Below are 22,505 nucleotides of genomic sequence, written 5' to 3'. Positions count from 1 at the left end.
GAATCTTGGTATGAGTCCACATACAATCTGGGGCCAGTTCCTGAGTTTACAGTCCTCTATTCATAGCAGCTGCTGTAAATATCAGTGGCTATATATGCACTCACTACACTTCAGTATTTTTAGAAGCATGTTAATTTAAAGCAGTGTTCTCACAAGAGAGACAAATCTCTACAGAAAATAATAAAATTACAATACCTGATGTTACTGTAATGTTAGACTTCCACTGTTTCCTCTTGGTCAGGAAGCAATTACACATCTTCCGAAACAGTGATAGTGGGTCATTTATAACTACGGAATGACTTTGTAGGGACACATAGTGATGTCATGGAAGAGGGGCTATTATAGAAAACAAACCCAACAACCCAGTGTTTCCTACAGAATTCTGCTCTTGCATTATCCCCCCTTTTAATGATGATATAATTCTTATAGAAAATTGGTAACATGTTAAAACAATGTTTACACTTAATTATAAACTAAAAATGAATTGCAAAACTTTATCTGTAGCTAGCTACATGTTGTCATAGTGAATTCATTCATTAAGGATTCATTTGACTGTGCACTCATTATTTTTTGGAACCCAGTCAACTTTAATACAATATCATTGTTATATAATATTGAATACTATATATAATATAATACTACATTGAGAGATTACAGAAATATATTACAATTGGATTATAATATCAAATAAAACTATATTAATATTATTATTACAATACAAGTGATATTTTTCTAATAATTTATTAACTTGTACACGGCAATGCTATGGGATCTGGTTAAACCCTCGAACCTTTATTTTGGTGGAAAACTGCATCTTCTCTTCTGTTCACCAAAACCTGGTGTCATAGGGTTATTTTAGATTTGTATAGCAACTTGTAGAGGCCAATTAAATTTGGTGAATTTGGGTGCTCTAAATATAACATGCTCAGTGCACATAACCAAACCGAATCGAATGCAATGTTATTCTGTGCACAAGATGAAATTCGTGGAGTGAGCACAGATCCGCCTCACTTGTGCTCAGAACAGAGCTGTGCACGAGCAGTGTCTGCAGACTGTTTGATTAAATCACAGCCCTTTGCAGTTTACTATTCACAAAAGGTCATATTTTGATTTCAATATTTTTTCGATAGATCGTTCAGCCCTGCACAATGCAATAGAAAGACGTGATGTTTTTGCATTTTTTTTTTCGTGGCACGTGCTCTTTTTATCTCATCACATTCAATTCAGACTGCAAGCTCACAACTTGGGAATCATAGTTTTGTCATGGTGCTGGAGATTCAGTAGCAAGAGAGCAAATGGAAATACTACAACAATCTATAATAATCATCATTACCACCACCAGAGAAATAGAACGTGCAGAATAGAGAATGAGATTTGAGAGCTGCTGTGTAGAGCAACATTTGGTCACACTTTATATGTCTTTAACTACTAGGAACTAACATTAAAATACATACAATACAATGTATTTATTGCGTAACTACTGTACATGTTGTTCTGCAAAATTCTCCCAAGATTCACATTTGCTGCTAATGAGGTTGAGGTACAGGGGTAGGTTTAGAGGTAGGGATAGGGCTAGGGGTAAGGTTAACAGTGTAACTACAGATGTAATTAAATGCAGGTACTTCAAATATAAGTATAATGCAACAACACAAATGTACATAATAAGTACATTGTATCATATGCTTAAGTACATAGTAGTTAAAGACACCTAATATAAAGTGGGTCCCAACATTTTCAGTAAATAACTAATTACATTTCGGTCTGTTCCTCACATAAAGCTATCAAATGGCTTCAGAAGCCTTGGAGTAATCATATTCAGTAGACTACTTTTTGGAGCTTGACAGCTATGGTCAGTCACTATGAAATGTTTTTGGAAGAGCTGCTTGAAGAATCTTCCAAATTTCTTCTTTTGCATTCCACAGACAACATGACAGCATACAAGTTTGGATCAACATGAGGGTAAGGAAATCATTTTAATTTTTGGAAACAGAATATTCCTATATGGGGGGGTTCTTTACCCAAACCCAAAGAGGCAGCTCCGCCTGCCCTCAACTCCATGAGGAGAAAGAGTATATGAATATGTGTGTGTGCGAGAGAGAGAAACAGCCAGATAATTGTTAGCTCCATCATGCTTCTGTCCCTCCATCTCTCTCGTGCTCTGTGAAGGAAACAGTGATGACAGCGTGCCAAAGTCTGGCTTCTTGTGGCAGCATGTGTTCCCCACCTCCACCCCACACTGTCGGCTGCGGAACAAACGCTCTGTTCCCCACTGAGGCTGGAGACGACTGCCGCCCACCCTGAGTGGACCGGCACCGGACGCCCTCACGCTAACTCCAGCGTCAGCCCACAGAGCTGTGACCACACTGCCATGAGAATAGAAGCTATATTTACCATTAGTGCGTGCGCGCGCGCACACACACACACACACACACACACACACACACACACACACTTTGGTGCGGCTATCCTTATGAGGACTCTCCATAGACATAATTATTTTTATACTGTATGAACTATAGATTCTATCCCCTAACCCTAACCCTACCCCTAAACCTAACCCTCACAAAAAACTTTCTGCATTTTTACAATTTTCAAAAAAACATAATTTTGTATGTTTTTAAAGTGATTTGAATTATGCGGACACTAGAAATGTCCTCATAAACCACATTTATAGCATAATACCAATTGTAATTACCAGTTTGTAACCTAAAAAAAGTCCTAGTAAACCACATAAACCTGCCCACACACACATATACAAGCTATCATTAAACAGATGAAAGGGACAATGTGTTATAGTGTTACTAACCTAGTGGTTTTATTTATTTAGTTAAAAAAAAGGATGGGATACACAATCGGCACACAGCCTGTCCCAAGTCAACACAGTCTATGCAAACAGATTTGTAATCAAAGCCAAACACTGCTGAGGAAATGAATTTACGTATTTAAAAATAACTTCATTCAGCATTTGCTTAAGAAACCTCACTGTCCGGTCCAGCAATAGCTCTGTCCAGTTGCTTTTGGAGGCCTTAAAAGGCCCCATAAAATCAAAATGGGTGTATTGTGGCTTTTAGTCCTTGTCTGTTAGTTTTGTAGTCATCTACATAACACTTTACAAAATAAACTTCTAGCAGGTATGTGCCTTTAAATTTACAGTCTTTCTCTTCTGGGAAAACAGACAAAAAAATATGGATGACTCATCTTGTTCACAGGGGCATATACACATTTTTGTCCAATCAAATGCTCTCTAGAATGAGAATGCCCCTTCCCCTAATACTACCGGCCTCTGACTAGCACAAGGAAGTATAAAATCATGTTTGACAGCTATGATATAAACTAAAGTCTATTGGCTGTTTAAAAAAATAGTGATGCACACTTTTATATGTCCAGCACGAAACCTCCTGTTTCAATAGGAAATATATCAACACTGCTTATAAAGTGATATCAAGGGATCTTTAACACACTTCATGCACCTCTTGGTTCTATTTATTTATTTATTATATTTTATTATATTATGACTGTACCACTTGACTAATACTAAGGTTATGGTAATATTAAGTTGCAATGTCAAGTGTTCAAACTGAAATAGAGCGCAACAGTCCGGAAGTTAAAATCCCATTCATTTCTTCAACGGGGAGTTTGATTATTAACAATAACTTATAAACCTTTAAAGAGCCCATATTATGCTCATTTACAGATTAATAATTTTATTTTGGGGGTCTACTAGAATAGGTTTACATGCTTTAATGTTCAAAAAACACATAATTTTTCTCATACTGTAAATTGCTGCAGCACCTCTTTTCACCCTCTGTCTGAAACGCTCTGATTTAGCTCCAGTCTCTTTAAAGCCCCCTTTTCTGAAAAGCCCAGTCTGCTCTGATTGGTCAGCTGGCCCAGTCTGTTGTGATTGGTCAGCCGCTTAGAGCATGTGACGGAAATGCAACGCCCCTTACCATAACCAAAGTAGCCCTTAGTGGGCATTATGCAAATGTGTTACATAGTGACATAGCTATGTCACGGAAGTAATGGCTGGACTGCAAACCAGGTGTTTCAGGCAGTTCAGGAGCAATGTTTTCTGTAGAGAGAGTAACTCCCTTTGTGCTTTGTAACTTTGCAGACCTTTTACATGCACAAACAGCTATATTAAACACTAAAGGAAAGGTAAAATCCCAAAAAGCATAATAGGGCCTCTTTAAAGACAGAGCTACTGTGAGCTCCGAAGTTGTTAATAGAAGGTGTATGCTTCTGCCAAAGCCATCAGCCTGTTATTTCAACTTCATTTAAAAAAAGACACATTTCTTAGCGGAATTCCTGGTGAAGAACTACACTTCCCATGATCCTGAGGCAGAAAATTCTGAGAATTACGGCAAACAAAGCGCACCAAAATGATGCACTCGAGCCAAATATTTTGCAATAAACTTAAAATATATTGTTTCTGTACTTGAAATGAGCAATTTCCATCGTTTTTAATCCGATTACGTCATTCGCAATGCTTCATGGTATTATAGTTCATTCATTAGAATTGGAAAAATACTTCTGGAACCAAGATGCCTGAAAAAATGGGCGTAGCACTCAATATGGTCTTTACTATTTAAATGATCATTTAATTCAGCATAAATGGTTGTTTGCTTTATATCGTATAGTGATATATTAATTAAATAACCTCATACCTGATTTAAGTTTTCACAGTTTTCAATTTTCAAAGCTACTACTGTCCATTTCAGAACCTGCAAATCATGTCAGTTATATTGGCCAAAGGTTCAACAATCTGCTTTTTTTTTTTTTTTTTTTGCATGATTAAATCTGTCACCTCCTTTACCTAGCCAAATTGTTTGTCTAGTGCTGTTTTTCATTCCTGTGGGTTTCATTCTCTGTAGATAAGGGGAAGAGCAGTGCTTTGACCACTTAAGCTCTGGAACTTTCTCCACATCCTATTTCCTCTCTGGGAGGTTTAACAATACCTAGCAGAGGGACTGTTTCATGGCCTAATGGGAAAAGAGAGGAACAGAGCAAAAAAAGCTCTTTATCTATAAATTTTGTGTTGATCATAACATTTTTGCACTAGAGTTTTGTCATAATCAAATCCATAAATTACAAGTATCACAATGGGTTTTTTCACTTTGAGGAAATGTGACTTTAGAATGACCAGACGTTAGCTGATGATGAAAATTCAAACTAGCTGACTTTTTTGTATGTTTTAACAGTGCTTGAACAGATGTATCAGCCTTTCCAGTTTTTAATTTTTTCATGAAATAAAATACTGCCTGAATAAACAAACAAGTTGTTTATGTCATATTGGAACTTGTGATAGACATTAAAACTGAATGAGAATGACACAGTATATGTGGGAACATTTTGACCACAATATGCCAAAACCACAACATCTCAATGGATCTAAATAAATTCAGTTCCTGATGCTATTACACAGATTATCATTAACAACTGAAATAACCCACAACTGAGTGTGTTGAGGGAGACAGACAAATAATCGTTGGAGTTGTGTACAGTTGGAGTCAAAGCCAAACCAGCAGCTGAAAGGTACAATATCATCCGAGTCTAATTAGGGTCTGAGCTGAGCTGAAGGGTTTGGCACATACTTGAGGAAGCTTCCATTTTGGTCACTGATTCATATCATCCACATGGAGGGAAAAAAGACTGTAATCTCACTGTAAGACATAATTTTGAGGCCATTTCAGGATATAACTGAGGAGGCGATGGAAGGGTTTAAAACTGAACATACAATGTATCTATTAACATTGTTCTAGATACAGTGGCAAGAAAAATGTATGTGAACCATTTTTAATTTCCTACATTTATGTATAAATTTGTCTTAAAATCTGGTTTGATCTTCATCTATGTCACAATAATGAACTAACACAATCTGTTTGAACTAGTAACACACATATTATTGTATTGTTCTTGTACATATTGAACACATCATTCAAATATTCACAGTGAAGTTTGGTAAAATTATGTGAACTCCCAATGTCGTCAACAAAATCTAATTAGAGTCAGGAGTTCACAGGTGTTCACAAACATAAGTGGGTAGAGTAACAAAAACTGTACTCAAGTAAAAGTACAATTACTTTAAAAAAATAATTACTCAAGTAGAAGTAAAAGTACTAACATAAATAGTTACTTAAGTGTAAGAAAGTATCCAATTAAAAGAGTACTCAAGCAGTGAGTAACTCGTTACTTTCACAAATGACATAATGGATGTCATCTACCCTATATTCCATTACATAATACACATTTAACATGTATTACAGAATTATTATTATTATTATTAATGGAAATTCTGTCATCATTCAACATCATGTTGTTCCAAACCCGTTTGACTTTCCTTCTTCCATATAACACAATAAGTTGATATTAGACAGAATGTTTGCCTATTTAAGTCACTATTTACTTTCAATGAATGTTTTTTTTTTTCTCCATATTTTGAAAGTTAATGGTGACCGAAACTGTCAGTCCCTAACATTCTGTCTAACATATTTTGTGTTCCACAGAATACAGAAGGTCACACGTGTTTGGAACAACATGAGGGTAGGTAAATGATGACAGAATATTAAATTATGGCTGAGCTATCACTTTAAAGGGATAGTTCACTCAAAAATGAAAATTATCTCATCATTTACTCACCCTCATGCCATCCCAGATGTGTATGACTTTCTTTCTTCTCCAGAACACAAATTCTGATTTTTAGAAGAATATTTCAGCTCTGTAGGTCAGTTCAATGCAAGTGAATGGGTGACAACATTTTTATGCTCCAAAAAGCACATAAAGAAATCATAAAAGTAATCCATAAGACTCCAGTAGGTAAATCCATATCTTCAGAAGTGATATGATAGGTGTGGGTGAGAAACAGTCAATATTTGTAATATTTTACTAGACATTCTTCTCCCTGTGAATCACCAAAACACAAGAAGAAGAATGTGAAGGTGATCTGTTTCTCTGTTTCTCATCCACACCTATCACATCGCTTATGACGATATTGCTTTAACCACTGGAGTCTTATGGATTACTTTTAATGCTAATTTATGTGATTTGTTTTTTAGCTTTAAAATGTTGCCACCCATTAACTTGCATTGTATGGACCTACAGAGCTGAGAAATTCTTCTAAAAATCTTCATTTGTGTTCAGCAGATGAAAAAACGCATCTGTGATGGCAGGAGGGTAAGTAAACGACAAGAGAATTTGCATTTTTGGGTGAACTATCCTTTTAAGGGCTCTTGTCAGATCTGGATGAATTTGTCAGTAAGAAGAGAGGTTTGGAATAATTTTAACCCCGGTTGCGGAACATTCACTGTATCTGAAACCGTCCCCTTTCCACTATATAGTGCACTATTTCGGGTGTACGCCATTTTGTAGGAGTGTCTGAATTCTGAGTGAGCCACTCGTTCCTTACTTTTGTTCACTCATTCTTACCCACAATGCACTTTAATTTCGAGTGTACATTTGATGTACACTTGACAATAGTTAATTGCCCACAATCCACCACAGGGAAGATGTACGAGCTGGAAGATTACTGCTTCCTTCACTCCTGCAATGTTTTCTTTCATGCTGAATGTATTACATTACTTTTTGACAAATCATTACATGATTAAAATAACATAATAACATATAGAGAGGCAAGACATACAGATACATTTTCAAATGTACTCTTTATTTATATTTATACAGAATTATGCCATTAAGCTGAAGAATTCTTTATTTACTAAATAATTCACTGAGGTGATATTACTTTTACTCAGGAGACTGCACACAGTGGAAATGATAATTCTGCGGATGATTTAAATATTTCTGTTATAATAAAATGTAGGTTATGATAATTTGGTCGGATGAGGGTGCGATGCTCCCAGAAACGCTACCCAGCTTGTATTGGAGTTTAAAGATACTAAAGTATAACAAATAAATACAATAATGTACAATAGATAAATTTTTTTTACTCTTTATATTAACATATATATTAAAAATGACAAGCAGAATGAAGATTTATTTTATTAATATATTATTTAATAAGAATAACAAGTAAGGCCCAAGTATTTTAAAAGTTCATATGTGATGTTGTTTCTGTGACAGCCCCAGAGCTCCGAAACTCTGTGTATATGTCAGCGTTCACTCGATCATTTCATTCACTCACTGCTGAGATATAGTGCACTCACTGCCATTCACTATATAGGAAATAGTGAATGAGTGAACGATTTCGGACACAGCCACTCTCGCCTCGCGTCTGCCCATCTCACTGTGCATGCACAAAAATGCTGTCTGTTTGCGCTCCAGTTGTCAATCATGTGAACAGCAGAACAAAAGGCATTTACACTTAACTTTGATGTTTACAAGGATTTATTCAGTTTATCAGCCCGAAGTAGCTGCGATAGTTGCCAGTATCCCCGCGAGGGCATGGGATAAATGTGTAAATACTGCTCATGACATGCGGGACGCGGGACAAAGCGCACTGATATATTGCTGCACTGATTTAAAAATGTACACTTAAAAACTGATGTCATAAGAGCCCAGTTACAGAATCACCCTGAAAATGACCATCACCATGTCACAGAAAAGCCTGCATTATCATTAGAGCCACAACTTACCTCAGAGTGCTGCCATAAGTTGGAGCTTCAATTTTAATCTTGAAATATCAGCTTGTCTTGGTGTTAAATGAAGGCATTGCATGACAAAACTATTATTTTTTCACTGTGCGGAGCGAAGAAAGTGTTACACTTTGAAGAGCTTGATGCTGCAGCAGTGATGGACTCGGCTTGAGTGACAGTCTGTGACAGCAGTGCAGCTGTGTGAATTTCCACTGTTGTAAAAGTCCCAAACAATAATCCCGCTTTAATTAAAATTAAACCAAGTAATGCAATGACAGGAACGCCACCCATTGTAATGAAGTAAAAGTAAAAAATGTTTCATTAGAAATTATTTTGAGTGAGAGTAAAAAGTACCCACTTTTAAACCTACTCCAAAAGTAAATTTTTTCCCAAAAAGTTACTCAAGTAAATGTGACGGAGTAAATGCAGCACATTACTACCCACCTCTGTTAACAAACCTGGCATCCAATTAATGAAATGAGACTGGAGGTGTGGTGTAGAGCTACTTTGACTTGTAAAAAGCACTCAAAGATTTTGAGTTTGCTATTCACAAGAGGCATCTGCTGACGTGGACCATGCCTAGAAAAAAGAAATCTCAGAAGACCACAATCAAGAATTGTTGCTTTGTTTAAAGCTGGGAAGGGTTATAAAGTTATCTCGAAAAGCTTAGATTTTCATCTGTCCACAGTTAGACAAACTGTCTGTAAATGGAGACGATTTAGTACTTTGGCTATTCTCACAAGAAGTGGCCGTCCAGCCAAAATGACTCAAAGGGCACAACGTAGAATGCTCAGTGAGGTAAAAAAAGAACCCTAGAGTGACAGCTTAAGACTTAAGACATTGGAACTGGTTAAAATCTCTGTTTATGAGTTTACTATATGTAAAATATTAAACAGGCATGGTGTCCATGTAGCTGTGCACCAACTGAAGCTCAATAGAAGTTGGGTGATAAAGCACGAAAATGACCTTAAACATCAAAGTAAATCCACTACAGAATGGCTTAAAAAAAGAAAATCCTCCTTTTGGAGTGGCCCAGTCAGAGCCCAGACCTTAACCCAATAGAGATGCTGTGGAATGACCTCAAGAGAGCCATTCACACCAGACATCCTAAGAATATGGCTGATCTGAAGCAGTTATTTAAGGAAGAATGGTCCAAAATTCCTTCTGAACGTTGTGCAGGTCTAATCCGCAGCTACCAGGAACGCTTGGTTGAGGTTATTTCTGCCAAAGGAGGACTGACCTGTTATTAAATCCAAGGGTTCACTTACTTTTTCCACAGCACTGTGAATGTTTAATGGGATGTGTTCAATAAAGACGTGAAATATTATAATTGTTTGTGTGTTGTTAGCTTAAGCACATGGTTTTTTCTATACTTGTGACTTTGAAGAAGATGAGATCATATTTTATAACCAGTTCATGCAGAAAACCAGCTAATTCCAAAGGGTTCACATACTTTCTTTTGCCACTGTAGCTCATGTTTAGTGTGAATATTCATTAATATTGCAGAGACCATCAGGAAATTGCTACAGTCAAAACAAAGGGGCAGGATGTAAATGAAAGTGTTCATGGCAAGAAATGTAACATGAACTTGGCGATTCACACCTGCGAGTGCAACAATCACTGCATCAGTTTATTAGTGCTCTTTTTCATGGATGACAACTGTTTCCACAAGAGGCAAAGCAATTTATTTTAATCATCTAGACGATCTTTAGCTTTGAGACTGAGGCCATCTATAACAGAATAAAGAATATTACATTTTGTTGTTAAACAATACGCTGATAACTATCAAATCTCAACTAATTCAAAAACCCTGACAACGCAACTAAAGCCGGGTGTACATGAGATTTAAAATGATTGTTTTTTGTCCTACGCCAGTAAAGCTGCTTACATGCAGAGTGAAATCAGGGTTCATCAGGTCATTTTTTACATGTTTACATGCACAATCTTAAACCAATCTTGCTTAATAACCTAACAATGTGTAAGGTCACGTAAATGCCTTAAACAGTGCCCAATACTGTGTTTTCTCTCTGCATGTAAACACCTTTACCAGCACTCTGGCAACTTATTCAATGTATGCAAGTCTGTTTATTTTTTCTTGCATTCTCTTGTCATTAAAATTAGCTTAATTTAGGTAGTTATCAGCAGTTATATATATATATATATATATATATATATATATATATATATATATATATACACTATGTGGCCAAAAGTATGCGGACACTCCCTTCTAATTACCAGGTTTGGCTATTCCAGTAGTTTCTGTAAGAACAAAGTTTAATGCAACTCCATACAATAACATTTTTGCAAATTGTGTGCTACGAACTTCATTGCAACAGTTTGGTGGTGGGTCCTTTTCTGTTCCAGCATGACAATGCCCCTGTGCACATAGCGAGGTCCATAACGACATGGAGTCTGGTGTGGAAAAACTTGATTGGCCTGCACAAAGCCCAGACCTTGAGCCACTTGAGCCACTCTGGGATCACGTGGACTGGGAGATGTTCCGGTTCACCTCTGATGATGGCATTGAGGTCTACACTGATACTGTAACGTGTTTCATCAGGAAGTGCATAGATGTTGTAGTGCCGACCAAAACAATATGGATCTACCCTAACCAGAAACCGTGGATTAATAGCGATGTTTATGCGGCACTTAATGCGCGGAACTCTGCTTTTAATTCCGGGAACGCGGAGTAGCATAAATAAGCCAGTTATGCCCTCCGCAAAACTATCAGAGAAGCCAAACGCCAGTACAGGGACAAGATTGAAGGACAGTTCAACACGAAGCATGAAGCATGTGGCAGGGAATTAATATCATTAATATCGTCACGGAATTCAAAGGGAATAAAAAGGGTGTTCTGCTGTGAACACCGCTGCCTCTCTCCCGGATGAGCTTAATACTTTTTATGCTCGTTTTGAGGGAAATAACACCACCCTCACAGAGAGAGCTCCGGCAGCCAAAGCTACAGAGGTTAGTTCACTCTCCGTCTCTGTAGTGGACGTAACATAGTATTTTTATTGTATACAGTCTTCTTATTTTGTGTGTACTGTATATTGTATATTATTTTTTATTGTATAGAGTCTTCTTATTTTGTGTATACTGTATGTTGTATATTATTAGGTGTATATTGTATATTGTGTTGTGTAACAAGATGTGTAAACTGTGTTATGTGTAAATCAGATGTTTATTGTAATTGTCATACTGCTATGTTGCTTGGAACTGCACCCAAGACTTTCACCCACAGTTGCACTTGTGTATATGGTTGAGTAACAATAAAGGGATTTGATTTTTGATTTGACTCGGAACACATTTGGGATGAATTGGAAAGCTGACTGTGAGCCATGTCCCAGTGCCTGACCTCACTGACGCTCTTGTGTCTGAATGGGACCAAATCCTCGCATGTTCCAACATCTAGATTAGATTAGAAGCTGTTATAGCAGCAAACTGAGAGATTACAGCCATATGGGTCTGGTGTTCGGGTGTCCACATACTTCTGGCCATATAGTGTATTACATTTTATGTATTACATCAATATAAATTCATGTAAAGGCACTCACTGATACATATTGAGTTTAGTTGTATGCGTAGAGCTCACCTAGGTGCAAGGTGATACCTCCCTCTCTTTGGATGTCTAGATCTTGGTCTGTAAACTATGGTAAAGATAAAACATCCAAGCTCCATTTTTATTGACTTTCTTATAAACCTCAATCATGGTTTTACAAGTGAACTTTTAATAACTAATCATGAAATCACCGTTTACTAGTAGAGTTTGGGTGTGCAGCACACATTACACATACATAGGCCTCAATATCTTGATGTTAAACCTTTTCCACCAATAGGGTGCCAGTGCCCAATCTCTATACATCTGAAATAAAATATTTTTATTTACAATTATTCAAGAGTTAATTCCAGTCCTTCAATCTGACTGGACAAGAGGCATTCAAAGAGTGCTGATAGCTCACACCATCAGCGTTGGGACGCTTTACTGTTTGTATCACTCTACTTTTGTTCGTAGAGAATGCTTTCTGTGTCATGTAAAAATAAGAGTTCCCCAAGAAATATACAAAATGAAACTGGTGTCCTCTGTTTTCTTTCCGACAACAAAACACATGAACGTGAGTGAAATACTCATAGGATAATTCAAATAGCACGTATAGCAGCAACACTCCACGATCAAAGCGGATTACTATCACACTGCATCACTGCTTTCTTCAACTCTGGACTGACTGGACTGATGTGGATTCCTGTTTGTGCAGCAAGATGGTGCAAGTGTGATTGTTGGCATGCCATTGCCCCTGTCCTGTGTTACCTGTCCTGAGTCTGTTCATGTTATTCGTGTGTGTATGCACAAGGAATTAGTGCCTTACTGTCCTATGATCGCCAAGCTCTTCTTAATATACAATCCTCTGTCATGGACTTGTGTGTTTGAAATCCTGGTGGAAAGCGATTTTTCTATAACCACTTTTCTTCACTTTTTCCAGTGTGTGTGCCGTATTCCCGGCTGCTCGCTTCATTGTAAGAGACGAACAGAAAATGAGGAAAACTAGGCGGTCTCTTGGTTAGGATTAAGAGATCTTTGCACACGTCTACGGTGATTGTCGGTTCCGCATTAGCCGATCTTCGTGGAGACGATGGCTGGCACAAATACATCATCCCTCGGTGTATTTTGGAGCCCCGATACACCTGACTACTACCCATCCTTCCAGATTTGGCATCATCTGCATGCGCTCCAGTGTGACCGTGAATCAACAGAAGAGGCGCCGATTATTGCCCTCAGAACATTATAATAATTTTGAAGTACAGTTACTAAAGGCTCAGCTGTACAGTCCAATACACTGTGCTCTCATTTATAGGCCTCTTAAATATAATAAGGACTTCATTCAGGAATTTGCTGATTTTTTATCTAGCATTGTGCCTACTACGGGCAATCTTATCATTCTTGGTGATTTTAATATTCATGTTTGCTGCCCTTCCAAACTTCTTGTTAGGGAGTTTGTTCAACTTATTTGTTCAACTTAGATTATTAAAATCTCACACAGCATGTTACTGGCTCTACACATGATCATGGTCATACTCTTGATCTTGTTTTATCTTTTGGTCTTCCCATCTACAATGTTGAAATTACTGAGTTTTGTCTGTCTGATCATAAGCCTGTTGTTTTTAATGTTACACTACCATGTCTGATTCCAAAATCCATATTCACACTCTATAACCTCGGCTACAGCCAGACATTTCTCTGAGGCCTTCTCTGTTTCTCCTGTATTGTGCACTATGAAGCTACTTCATCCAAGTCTAGGCACAGAGGAGATGGTCATTCATTTTAACAATACCTGTACTTGCATTTTTGACTCTGTTGCTCCTTTTTAAAACTAGAAAACCTAAACTTTGGACCCAGCCTTGATTAAACAATAACACACGTGCTCTCAGGCAGGAATGTAGAAAAGTAGAGTGAAAATGGAAAACAGACTGCAAGTGTCTTATGAAATCCTTAAGAATTGTCTGTCTGCATACCAGCACTCTGTAAAAGAGGCAAAAAAAAAAAAAAATCTTTCTGATATAATCCAAAAATTCTGTTTAACGTGATAAATACAGTGTTCACTCCCGCTGCCACCTCTTGTCTTGATGCTACACCTGAGCGTGTGTAGCGTTTTTAGATTTCTTTATTGGTAATGTTGGTGCTTTACGATCTTACATTACCACTAGTAGTCATGACACCTCTGAACTAGTCACTTGTTCTGTTTTGTTTGATCGGTTTGAACCTATACCTCTCACTGAGTTTGCTTACTGAGCAAACAAGTCTGTGGATGATGCTGTCAATGTGGGACTTCATTATATCCTACAACACCTCGACAGACCTGGGACTTATGCAAGGATCCTATTTGTGGACTTCAGTTCAGCCTTCAGTACCATCATGCCTGATCTACTCTCAACCAAACTCTCCGTGCCCAACCCAATCTGTCTATGGATCACCAGCTTTCTGACAGATAGGCAGCAGCTAGTGAGACTGGGGAAACATCCGGGACCCTCACTATTAACACTGGAGCTGCTGACTCAGATCTACTCAGCTGTCATTGAATCTGTCCTGTGTACATCTATAACTGTCTGGTTTGGTTCAGCCACCAAATCAGACAGAAGGAATCCACAACGGATGGTCAGGACTGCTGAGAAGATTATCGGTGCCCCCCTGCCCACCCTCCAAGACCTGTACATCTCCAGAGTGAGGAAACGTGCAGGTAGAATCACTCTGGACCCCACACACCCTGCCCACTCCCTTTTTGAACTGTTACCCTCTGGCCAGCGCTACAGAGCACTCAGTACCAGGAGAACCAGGCACAAGAACAGTTTTTACCCTCAGGCCATTTTCCACATGAACAATTCAATTGCCTCAGGACTCCCCCATAGTGCAATAATGTAAATAAATATCTCATGTACATATGTAAATTCACATATTTAATTCAATAAATGTACGTACCTTGCACATACATTACCACTTGCACATGTACATATGCCATTCTGTTATATGTCCTATTATTTGTATGTCTATTTATACTCTTACCTTGTTTTATATTCTGTCTCACTGTAATGTTCTGTGAGCATTTGTTTCTCCTATCACCCCAAAAAAAATTCCTTGTGTACGTGAGAACACTTGGCAAATAAAGCTCATTCTGATTCTGATTCTGATTCTGATTTGATATAGTCCAATAGATAAAGCCTACCACCTCTTCTGTTGATGTTATTCATGCTCGGCTCCTGAGAGAGGTGCTGGACACCTTTGGTTCTAGTGTGTTGACTATTATGAATAGCTCCTTATATAATGGCATTGTTCCATCCTGCTTTAAGCAAGCATTGATCCAGCCGCTTCTTAAGAAGCCAAATTTGGGTCCTACCAACCTTAATAATTTCCAGCCCATTTCTAAACTGCCATTTTTATCAAAAATCCTGATGAAAATTGTTTTTTCTCAACTCTCTTCATTCCTATCTGAAAACAAAATTTTAGATAAATTTCAGTCTGGTTTTAAACTCGTCATAGAACAGAGTCTGCACTACTCAATGTGATGAATGATTTACTTCTCACTTTAAATTCTGGTAAACCTGCAATTTTAATGTTGCTCAATCTTAGTGCTGCTTTCGATACAGTTGATCATACTATCCTCCTAGACTCTCTTAGGTGTGAAGTTGGTATTAATTGGCTTACATCTTACCTTTCAGATAGAACTCTGAGTGTTAGGACTGGGAATTCTTCCTCTCTCTCTGCACCTTTCACTTGTGGGGTACCTCAAGGTTCCATATTGGGCCTGATTTTATTTTTTTTATATATGCTGGGTTCAATTTTTAGGAAATATAACATTTCATATCATTGTTATGCCGATGATACACAGCTGTGTGTCCCACTTAGTTCTGATTATTCATATTCTGAAATTTTTAAAATGCTTTGAGGATATTAAATACTGGATAGCAAGAAACTTTCTCCAGCTAAATGAGAGCAAGACATTGTTGTGTTTGACCTCCCTAGTGCGGTCTCTGATATCACTAGCAATCTTTACTAAAAACTTGGTTGTGATCTTTGACACGGCTCTAAATTTTGAAAAACAAAGGGCAGCTTTTTCCAACTCTGGTTGATTGCTAAATTAAAACCATTGCTCTCATTTAAGGATTTGGAGATAGTTATTCATACCTTCATCTCATCCAGACTTGACTATTGTAATGCACTGTACATGGGTCTTTGTCATTCATCTCTGTATCGCTTGCACTTTGTCCAAAATGCAGCTGCTAGGTTGCTGACTGGAACAAGGAAAAGGGAAAGTATTTCACCTGTTCTAGCATCTCTTTACTGGTTACCAGTCCAATACAGGATTCATTTTAAGATTTTTATATTTGTTTTTAAAGCTATAAATTGTTTAGCCCCATCTTATCTCTCAGAACTCCTTAGTCATCAGCAATCCTTCAGGACTCTCAGATCATCTGATAAACTTCTCCTGCATACACCCCACTCATGCTTGAAGTTTAAAGGGGATCGTGCCTTCTCCGTAGTCAGCTATAGACTATGGAATAACATAACTCTGGACATTAGATCTGCTCCTACACTTCACATTTTTAAATCACATCTGAAGACGTATCTATATTCTATGGCTTTTGTATGAATGTATATTGTGTTGTTTATTTTATTTAATGTCAATCTTTTTGATTTCCCTTTAATTCATTTTTTTATTTGCCCATGTACAGCACTTCGGTATACACTTGTTGTTTTTAAATGTGCTCTGTAAATAAATTGACCTTGACCTTGACCTTAACCACACTACAGCTGAGGAATTGAGTTAAACTAACAGTTTCAGCTTTACTGGTGATCACAGCTGAGAGTCGCAACAGACCGAATAATCAAACACACTCAGGGTGTCTGCCTGATACAAGTTTCCGAGTTGGAAGGACATGTAAACTTTGAACATGGCAGAGGAGAGAACGCTTTCTGTGTCGGTGGCCAAGAAAAATGTTCCAAGCAATATACAAGAATGAAAGTGACGTTTTCTCTCCAACAACAAAACACTTTAACGCAAGTCAAATACATGTAGGATACTTCAGATAGCACGTATGTCAGCATCACTCCACGATCTGAGTGGATTACAATAACACTACAGCTGAGGCATAGAGTTAAACTAACAGCTGCAGCATTACTGTTCATCACTGCAACAGTCACAGGTAATCACACACTCAGTCACCATCTCTCACTCATACACAAACACATCCTTGTTTATCAAGTAACTTGTTAGAAACAGCTCAAGCTGTCATTACTTGTTCTAAAGTGATGGTTTCAAATTAGTAATGGAGACTTGGGCACATCTTTCGAACTAGCGACAACTGATCTTGAATCTGTAGTGTAAGAAAGTAGTTCCACACACAAGAGCGATTTTTTGGGACAGTCCATAGTTTTTCCCTACTTATTTATTTACTTGTTCATTGAACTGTTTTATAAAAGCAATATCACACTCGCAATCGTGCTTTATTGTCCATCTATCAGCACTGCTGTGATTACCTGCGGCCTCGTACCTACGGCTGAATCTCTGCCGTGCTTATGTGATGTTGCTTTAATATCATATGTGTGATTTGATTACTATATATTTTCTATATTTTAATCACTCCTGGCCATTATACCAAAACCAGCTTGTGATGGCAAAAATATGCTGAATTAAATAACTTTGGATGTAAAAATCTTTTTTGGATGTTTTGGAGTACAACTTGTAAACAAAGACTGCGATTTGCTATATTTGTGGGCAGGTTATGTAGTAACATAGCTTTGTCATTGTACACCTCTTAAGTCATGGAAAAGAGGTGGAAAAGAGGTAAACCATTTACCATGTTTTACCTAGCTGGTAGTGAGTAGCACCTCTGTGCGGCTGGCTGAACTCCTGGCATGTGGTATGATGGAGCTGGGGTCGTCTTTCTCGATTCAGATCAACATCCACAGGCCTCGCTGAGGGAATAACAGAAACATTTCAAGGCAGTTTAAATTAGGGGTTTTGACTCTCTCTGAATTAGTATTTGCAGCGGAGCATCACTGGAAACAGAAAACGTACAATTCTCTGAAGCTTGAACTCCACCACCACATCCCCAAAAGACAGAGGCCATGATTACCGCCTCAAATGCAGACATAAATTGAAACCAGACCGTTTTCAATGTCTACCCCGACAGCATCGTGCAATTGACACTTTAGACCATCTGAGATTAAACACAATTCTCTTTGTGACAGAGAAATAACAGGATGAATTCACTTCAGGGAAAAAAGACGAAGATTAAGAAGAAGAAAAAGAAATGAGATGAGAATTTCAGATGATCAGAATCACCACACTGAAACATAAACTCGTATTTACACTGTTAGGCTTTGGTTGCTTTTACCCTTTCAGGGCAATTGTGGGATGATGGTATTTATTTTGTTTCTGCTTTGGATTAAACAACTAGTGGTGCAGTTGATTCGTCAGATCGTTCCAAAGTTGAAAAACATGTTTTGGAACACAGATACTTTAGGAACAGCACGTGAAGCTGTTTATCCTGTGATCTGTGCTTGAATTCCAGACGACCGAAATCGAGTATAAACAAAGGAACATCATTCTCACACAAAATAAATCTCAAGATTCAAAACAAATGCACTGGGCCAATCGGCAGTAATCCGACTAAAATATCTGATGACCAAAAAACAGACTATTTGCCTCTAAGACACAACATGAGCCGTCCATGAGCTGTTTGACATCAAGAGGGAAACCAGATGGAGACAATTTCACCATAAGTTCTCTTTTAATCTTAGGACAGAACCACAAAACTCTGGATGGCAGTAAAAGGCAAAAGGGGCTCAAGAAGTTTGTAACAGCCACCATGTTATAATTTTGTTGTCTTGTTATGTTACTTAATATAGATCACCTCCTATATAAAGCAACCCAAAATTATTCTTGTTATGACAAAGCATCCCCTCCATCTAAACTGGTTGTGCCAAACAGACTGTTTCCACTGTCACAGTCCAGATGGAGGGTGTTATGAAGACTGCTGGCTATTGTTTATATGCAAGTAACATGGACATCTTGGCATGTATTCCATTTGTTTGAGTCACAACCATAAGGAATCTGTGCCGGCACATATCCACAGATTTCCGAAGAATTGGACTACCCTTTATATTACACATGTCCCACCCCTTAAATGGGTTAAATTAACTATTTCTGGCTAATTTGATGATGCTTTTGACTATCAATAAGAGAAGTACACTCAGCTCCATTTAACACATTTTACCATGTTAATATATGTGTTATTATTCAAGTAAGTTGTTATAAATATATTGACTACTTGCTCAGCAATATTCTCTTCAAACTGTTGCTTCACCATGACAGTAGTTGGCTGGAAAGAGAAAACTCACCATAGAAGCGGACATACTAATGTCTGCTATAGCGCCCCTTGTGGCAAACGTTGAGACTGCAATGCGTCCTTGTGTTGTGTTACTCACCATAGAAGCGGACATACTAATGTCTGCTATAGCGCCCCTTGTGGCAAACGTTGAGACTGCAATGCATCCTTGTGTTGTGCTAGGTTTTGCCCTTAAATCAGCTCTAAATCCAAACGTCACATTGTATGATAACATGTTTGTTAAAGACCTCATGAATTTGCTTCACAAGCGCAGTTTGCTTTCCTATGTATACATATTTCCAATTAAAAAAGGAAGTTGGGGACCACCCCAAAGTTGACTTGTTTAAGTCAGAGCCATGAACCAGGATTTGCTTCTTGCTATTTTAAGGCAGGTAGTATTAGGGGGAGGGGACATTCTCATTCTTGAAAGCATTTGATTGGACAGAAAGTGAGTGCATGATGAGTCATCAATATTTTTAGGCGAGCTTAAGAGAAAGACTGTTAGCTTTAAATGTGTATATCTGCTAAAAGTTAATTTTGTCTCACTGTACTGCAGTCTGCGTGGTCAGCTGTGGACGAAGATGCTGTGCCTCATGCAGGCTCCCAGCACCAGCTCTCTGACGGGCAGGAACAAAGACATCTACAAGACAATACAAAATGGATACTGACACTAGTTGCTTAAAAGTTATTGCAAATATGGCTGAGAAAATGTATTTCTGAGAAAAGCCCTAGAATCATCTGTTTACAGATGCCACTTGGTTTGATATTTTGTTATCTAATGCAAAAGAAATTAAATTGTAAGTGCAGCTTGAGTGTACAAATACTTTTTGGAGCCACAGCATGTTAACAGCAGATCTGTTTGTGCTGAGACCTCCATGAGAATGAGACGTAGCCACATCTTGGTCTGAGTTAGTTCTCAATTGCATTCATAATTGAGAATCACTGTTTATATACATGGTTTTAAGAATTTTTGCAATGTTTTGGTCCCTTGGCTCTGGAAAAAACATTGCAGAAATTAAAAACAAAAGAGATTCTGTAACTCTTTTCCAATAAATCAAAGATTAGTAAACAAAAGTAAAACAAAATCCAGTAAACAAAATATGTGTGGGCCATAATATGACATGATTTTCATTTAGGGTGTTTTCTAGTCTTTATGCGCTCTTCTTCAGTAGAAGAACAATGTTGCTAAGAATATTAACGCCTGGTTACAACTAATTAACATCTGTTTCGAGTGGACAGCACTAAATACTGGTGTAAACAATGTCCAAACACAACAGAGTTACGTTTTGGAACAGAGATCCAATCACACAAACCACATTCAGACGTAGTCAGAAAGGGACCACATCACATTTGTAGTGTACATACTAAAGCATCCTGATGTGTTCTAATGCATCCTGGACAACAGCGAAGGACTGCCCAAAAAAAAAAAAAAAAAAAAGAACTTTACTGGTGATGTGCTACTCTGAAAGTAAATAACCAATAATACAGCTGCTCGACTGAAATAACTATAGGTATTCTACTCAAAATCTAACGTTTGTTCATTTGAAAGCAGCACTTATCTGTGTTTTTACAGTTTTTTGGCTTATTTTTTATCAACATGTAGTAACACACTGATATGCGTGATGCATGTAGTCAAAATCAGAGACCCTCTCCACATCAAAATGTGGTCACAAGAGACTTATTTTTTTCCAGAAGTAAATTGCACTGACAACTTGTGATCAGATCACCCCAGATGGATGTTAATACCAGGTCTAAACAGGGCCTAAATCCTGTACTTACATTTTCCTCTAGAAGCTCCTCACTTGGACACCCCGAGTGGGCTTGCAGATATTTGGAATGGAAGAGCAAGCCATCAAAGGTCCTCCATGGCATGAGCTCGCCCACTGGAAAAGGGAAACCACAGGCACTGTTGGCTGCAATGAGGTAGGTCAGACCCCGCACAAAGAGAGAGCCGATCTGGACGGCCCAAGGGTCTACAACAGGGGTCTACATAGGGGGAGATATAACAGTGTGATGTAAGAAATAACATACAAAAAGGAATATTTATTAAAGCAAAATACCACGGAGGCAGTGCGTTGTGTAACTTTTTCTGTTTTAAAATGTGTGAAGAAACACACACAAAATGTATTTAAATGTGATTTTAATATTTATAATAATCAGAATAAACTATTCATATGCCAAGTAATAAAAGTAATATAGTTCATTATCCTAACCGTAGCCGTTTTATGGTTGCCAAGCAACGCAGCATATTGGGGCCGTTTATACCGAACGTGTTTTTGCATCCATCCGTGCTGTTTTTCCATTGTTTTTCTATCATGCACTAGGCAGACGATGTGTCACATTTCACTAATTTTTAAACACGTAGGTTAAAAAGAATTAGTGCCGCCCTCAATCGTCTCGCCGCTATAATACGGGACAAAAGGCGTCCCGTATGGAACGCCGTAATTTCTGCCAAAAATATGGGACTCTGGCAACTCTACTAAAATCATCGTTTTCCAAAGTATGTGATTAAGGAGAGCATTTTAAAAAGTTTCAGTTTTCAGTGGAGGCCATTCCAGTGTGGATGAGATGCGAAAATGTGGCAAAATCAATGCGTTTTCAAACGAAAACGGATTAGTGTAGATGTGGTCTTAGCCCAAGTACACATTCAATGTGAACAGCCCCTTAAATAGAATGTATGATCACAGATTTATCTGGATTTTACAAAGACTTCGAATGTAACTCATCCAATCAGAATTTAGAGTCAGAACCATCCATTTTATAAAACAACTTTCATCACATTAAGGCCATGAAATTGTCATCTTATATGAAACCATGCAACACCAAAAAATATGCGGTCAAGATAAAGACAATGAAGGATCATAACCGAGAGACATAACTGCCTTAAACTCAAAACAGATATACTTAGTTTCACAATAGCCTAGTTTCAAACACTGTTAATACCTATTGTGTCTTTCACACAGGTTTGGAGGGCAGGAGGGTGTGACCTAATAGAGCTCACCTGAAGTGGCAGTATGGATAAGAGTATGTTTA

The 22,505-nt window shown here is 37.9% G+C and overlaps 1 pseudogene; it reads right to left on the bottom strand.

Moving 5' to 3' along the window:
- Positions 1-2,014: 2,014 nt before the first annotated feature.
- The window catches only part of LOC127412046 (constitutive coactivator of peroxisome proliferator-activated receptor gamma-like), a 36,688-nt pseudogene continuing 16,197 nt past the window's right edge, over positions 2,015-22,505 (bottom strand).

This window comes from Myxocyprinus asiaticus, chromosome 21 (assembly GCF_019703515.2).
Source record: "Myxocyprinus asiaticus isolate MX2 ecotype Aquarium Trade chromosome 21, UBuf_Myxa_2, whole genome shotgun sequence".
In the NCBI taxonomy this organism is placed as follows: domain Eukaryota; kingdom Metazoa; phylum Chordata; class Actinopteri; order Cypriniformes; family Catostomidae; genus Myxocyprinus; species Myxocyprinus asiaticus.
This window is presented reverse-complemented; position numbering and strand designations above follow the sequence as displayed.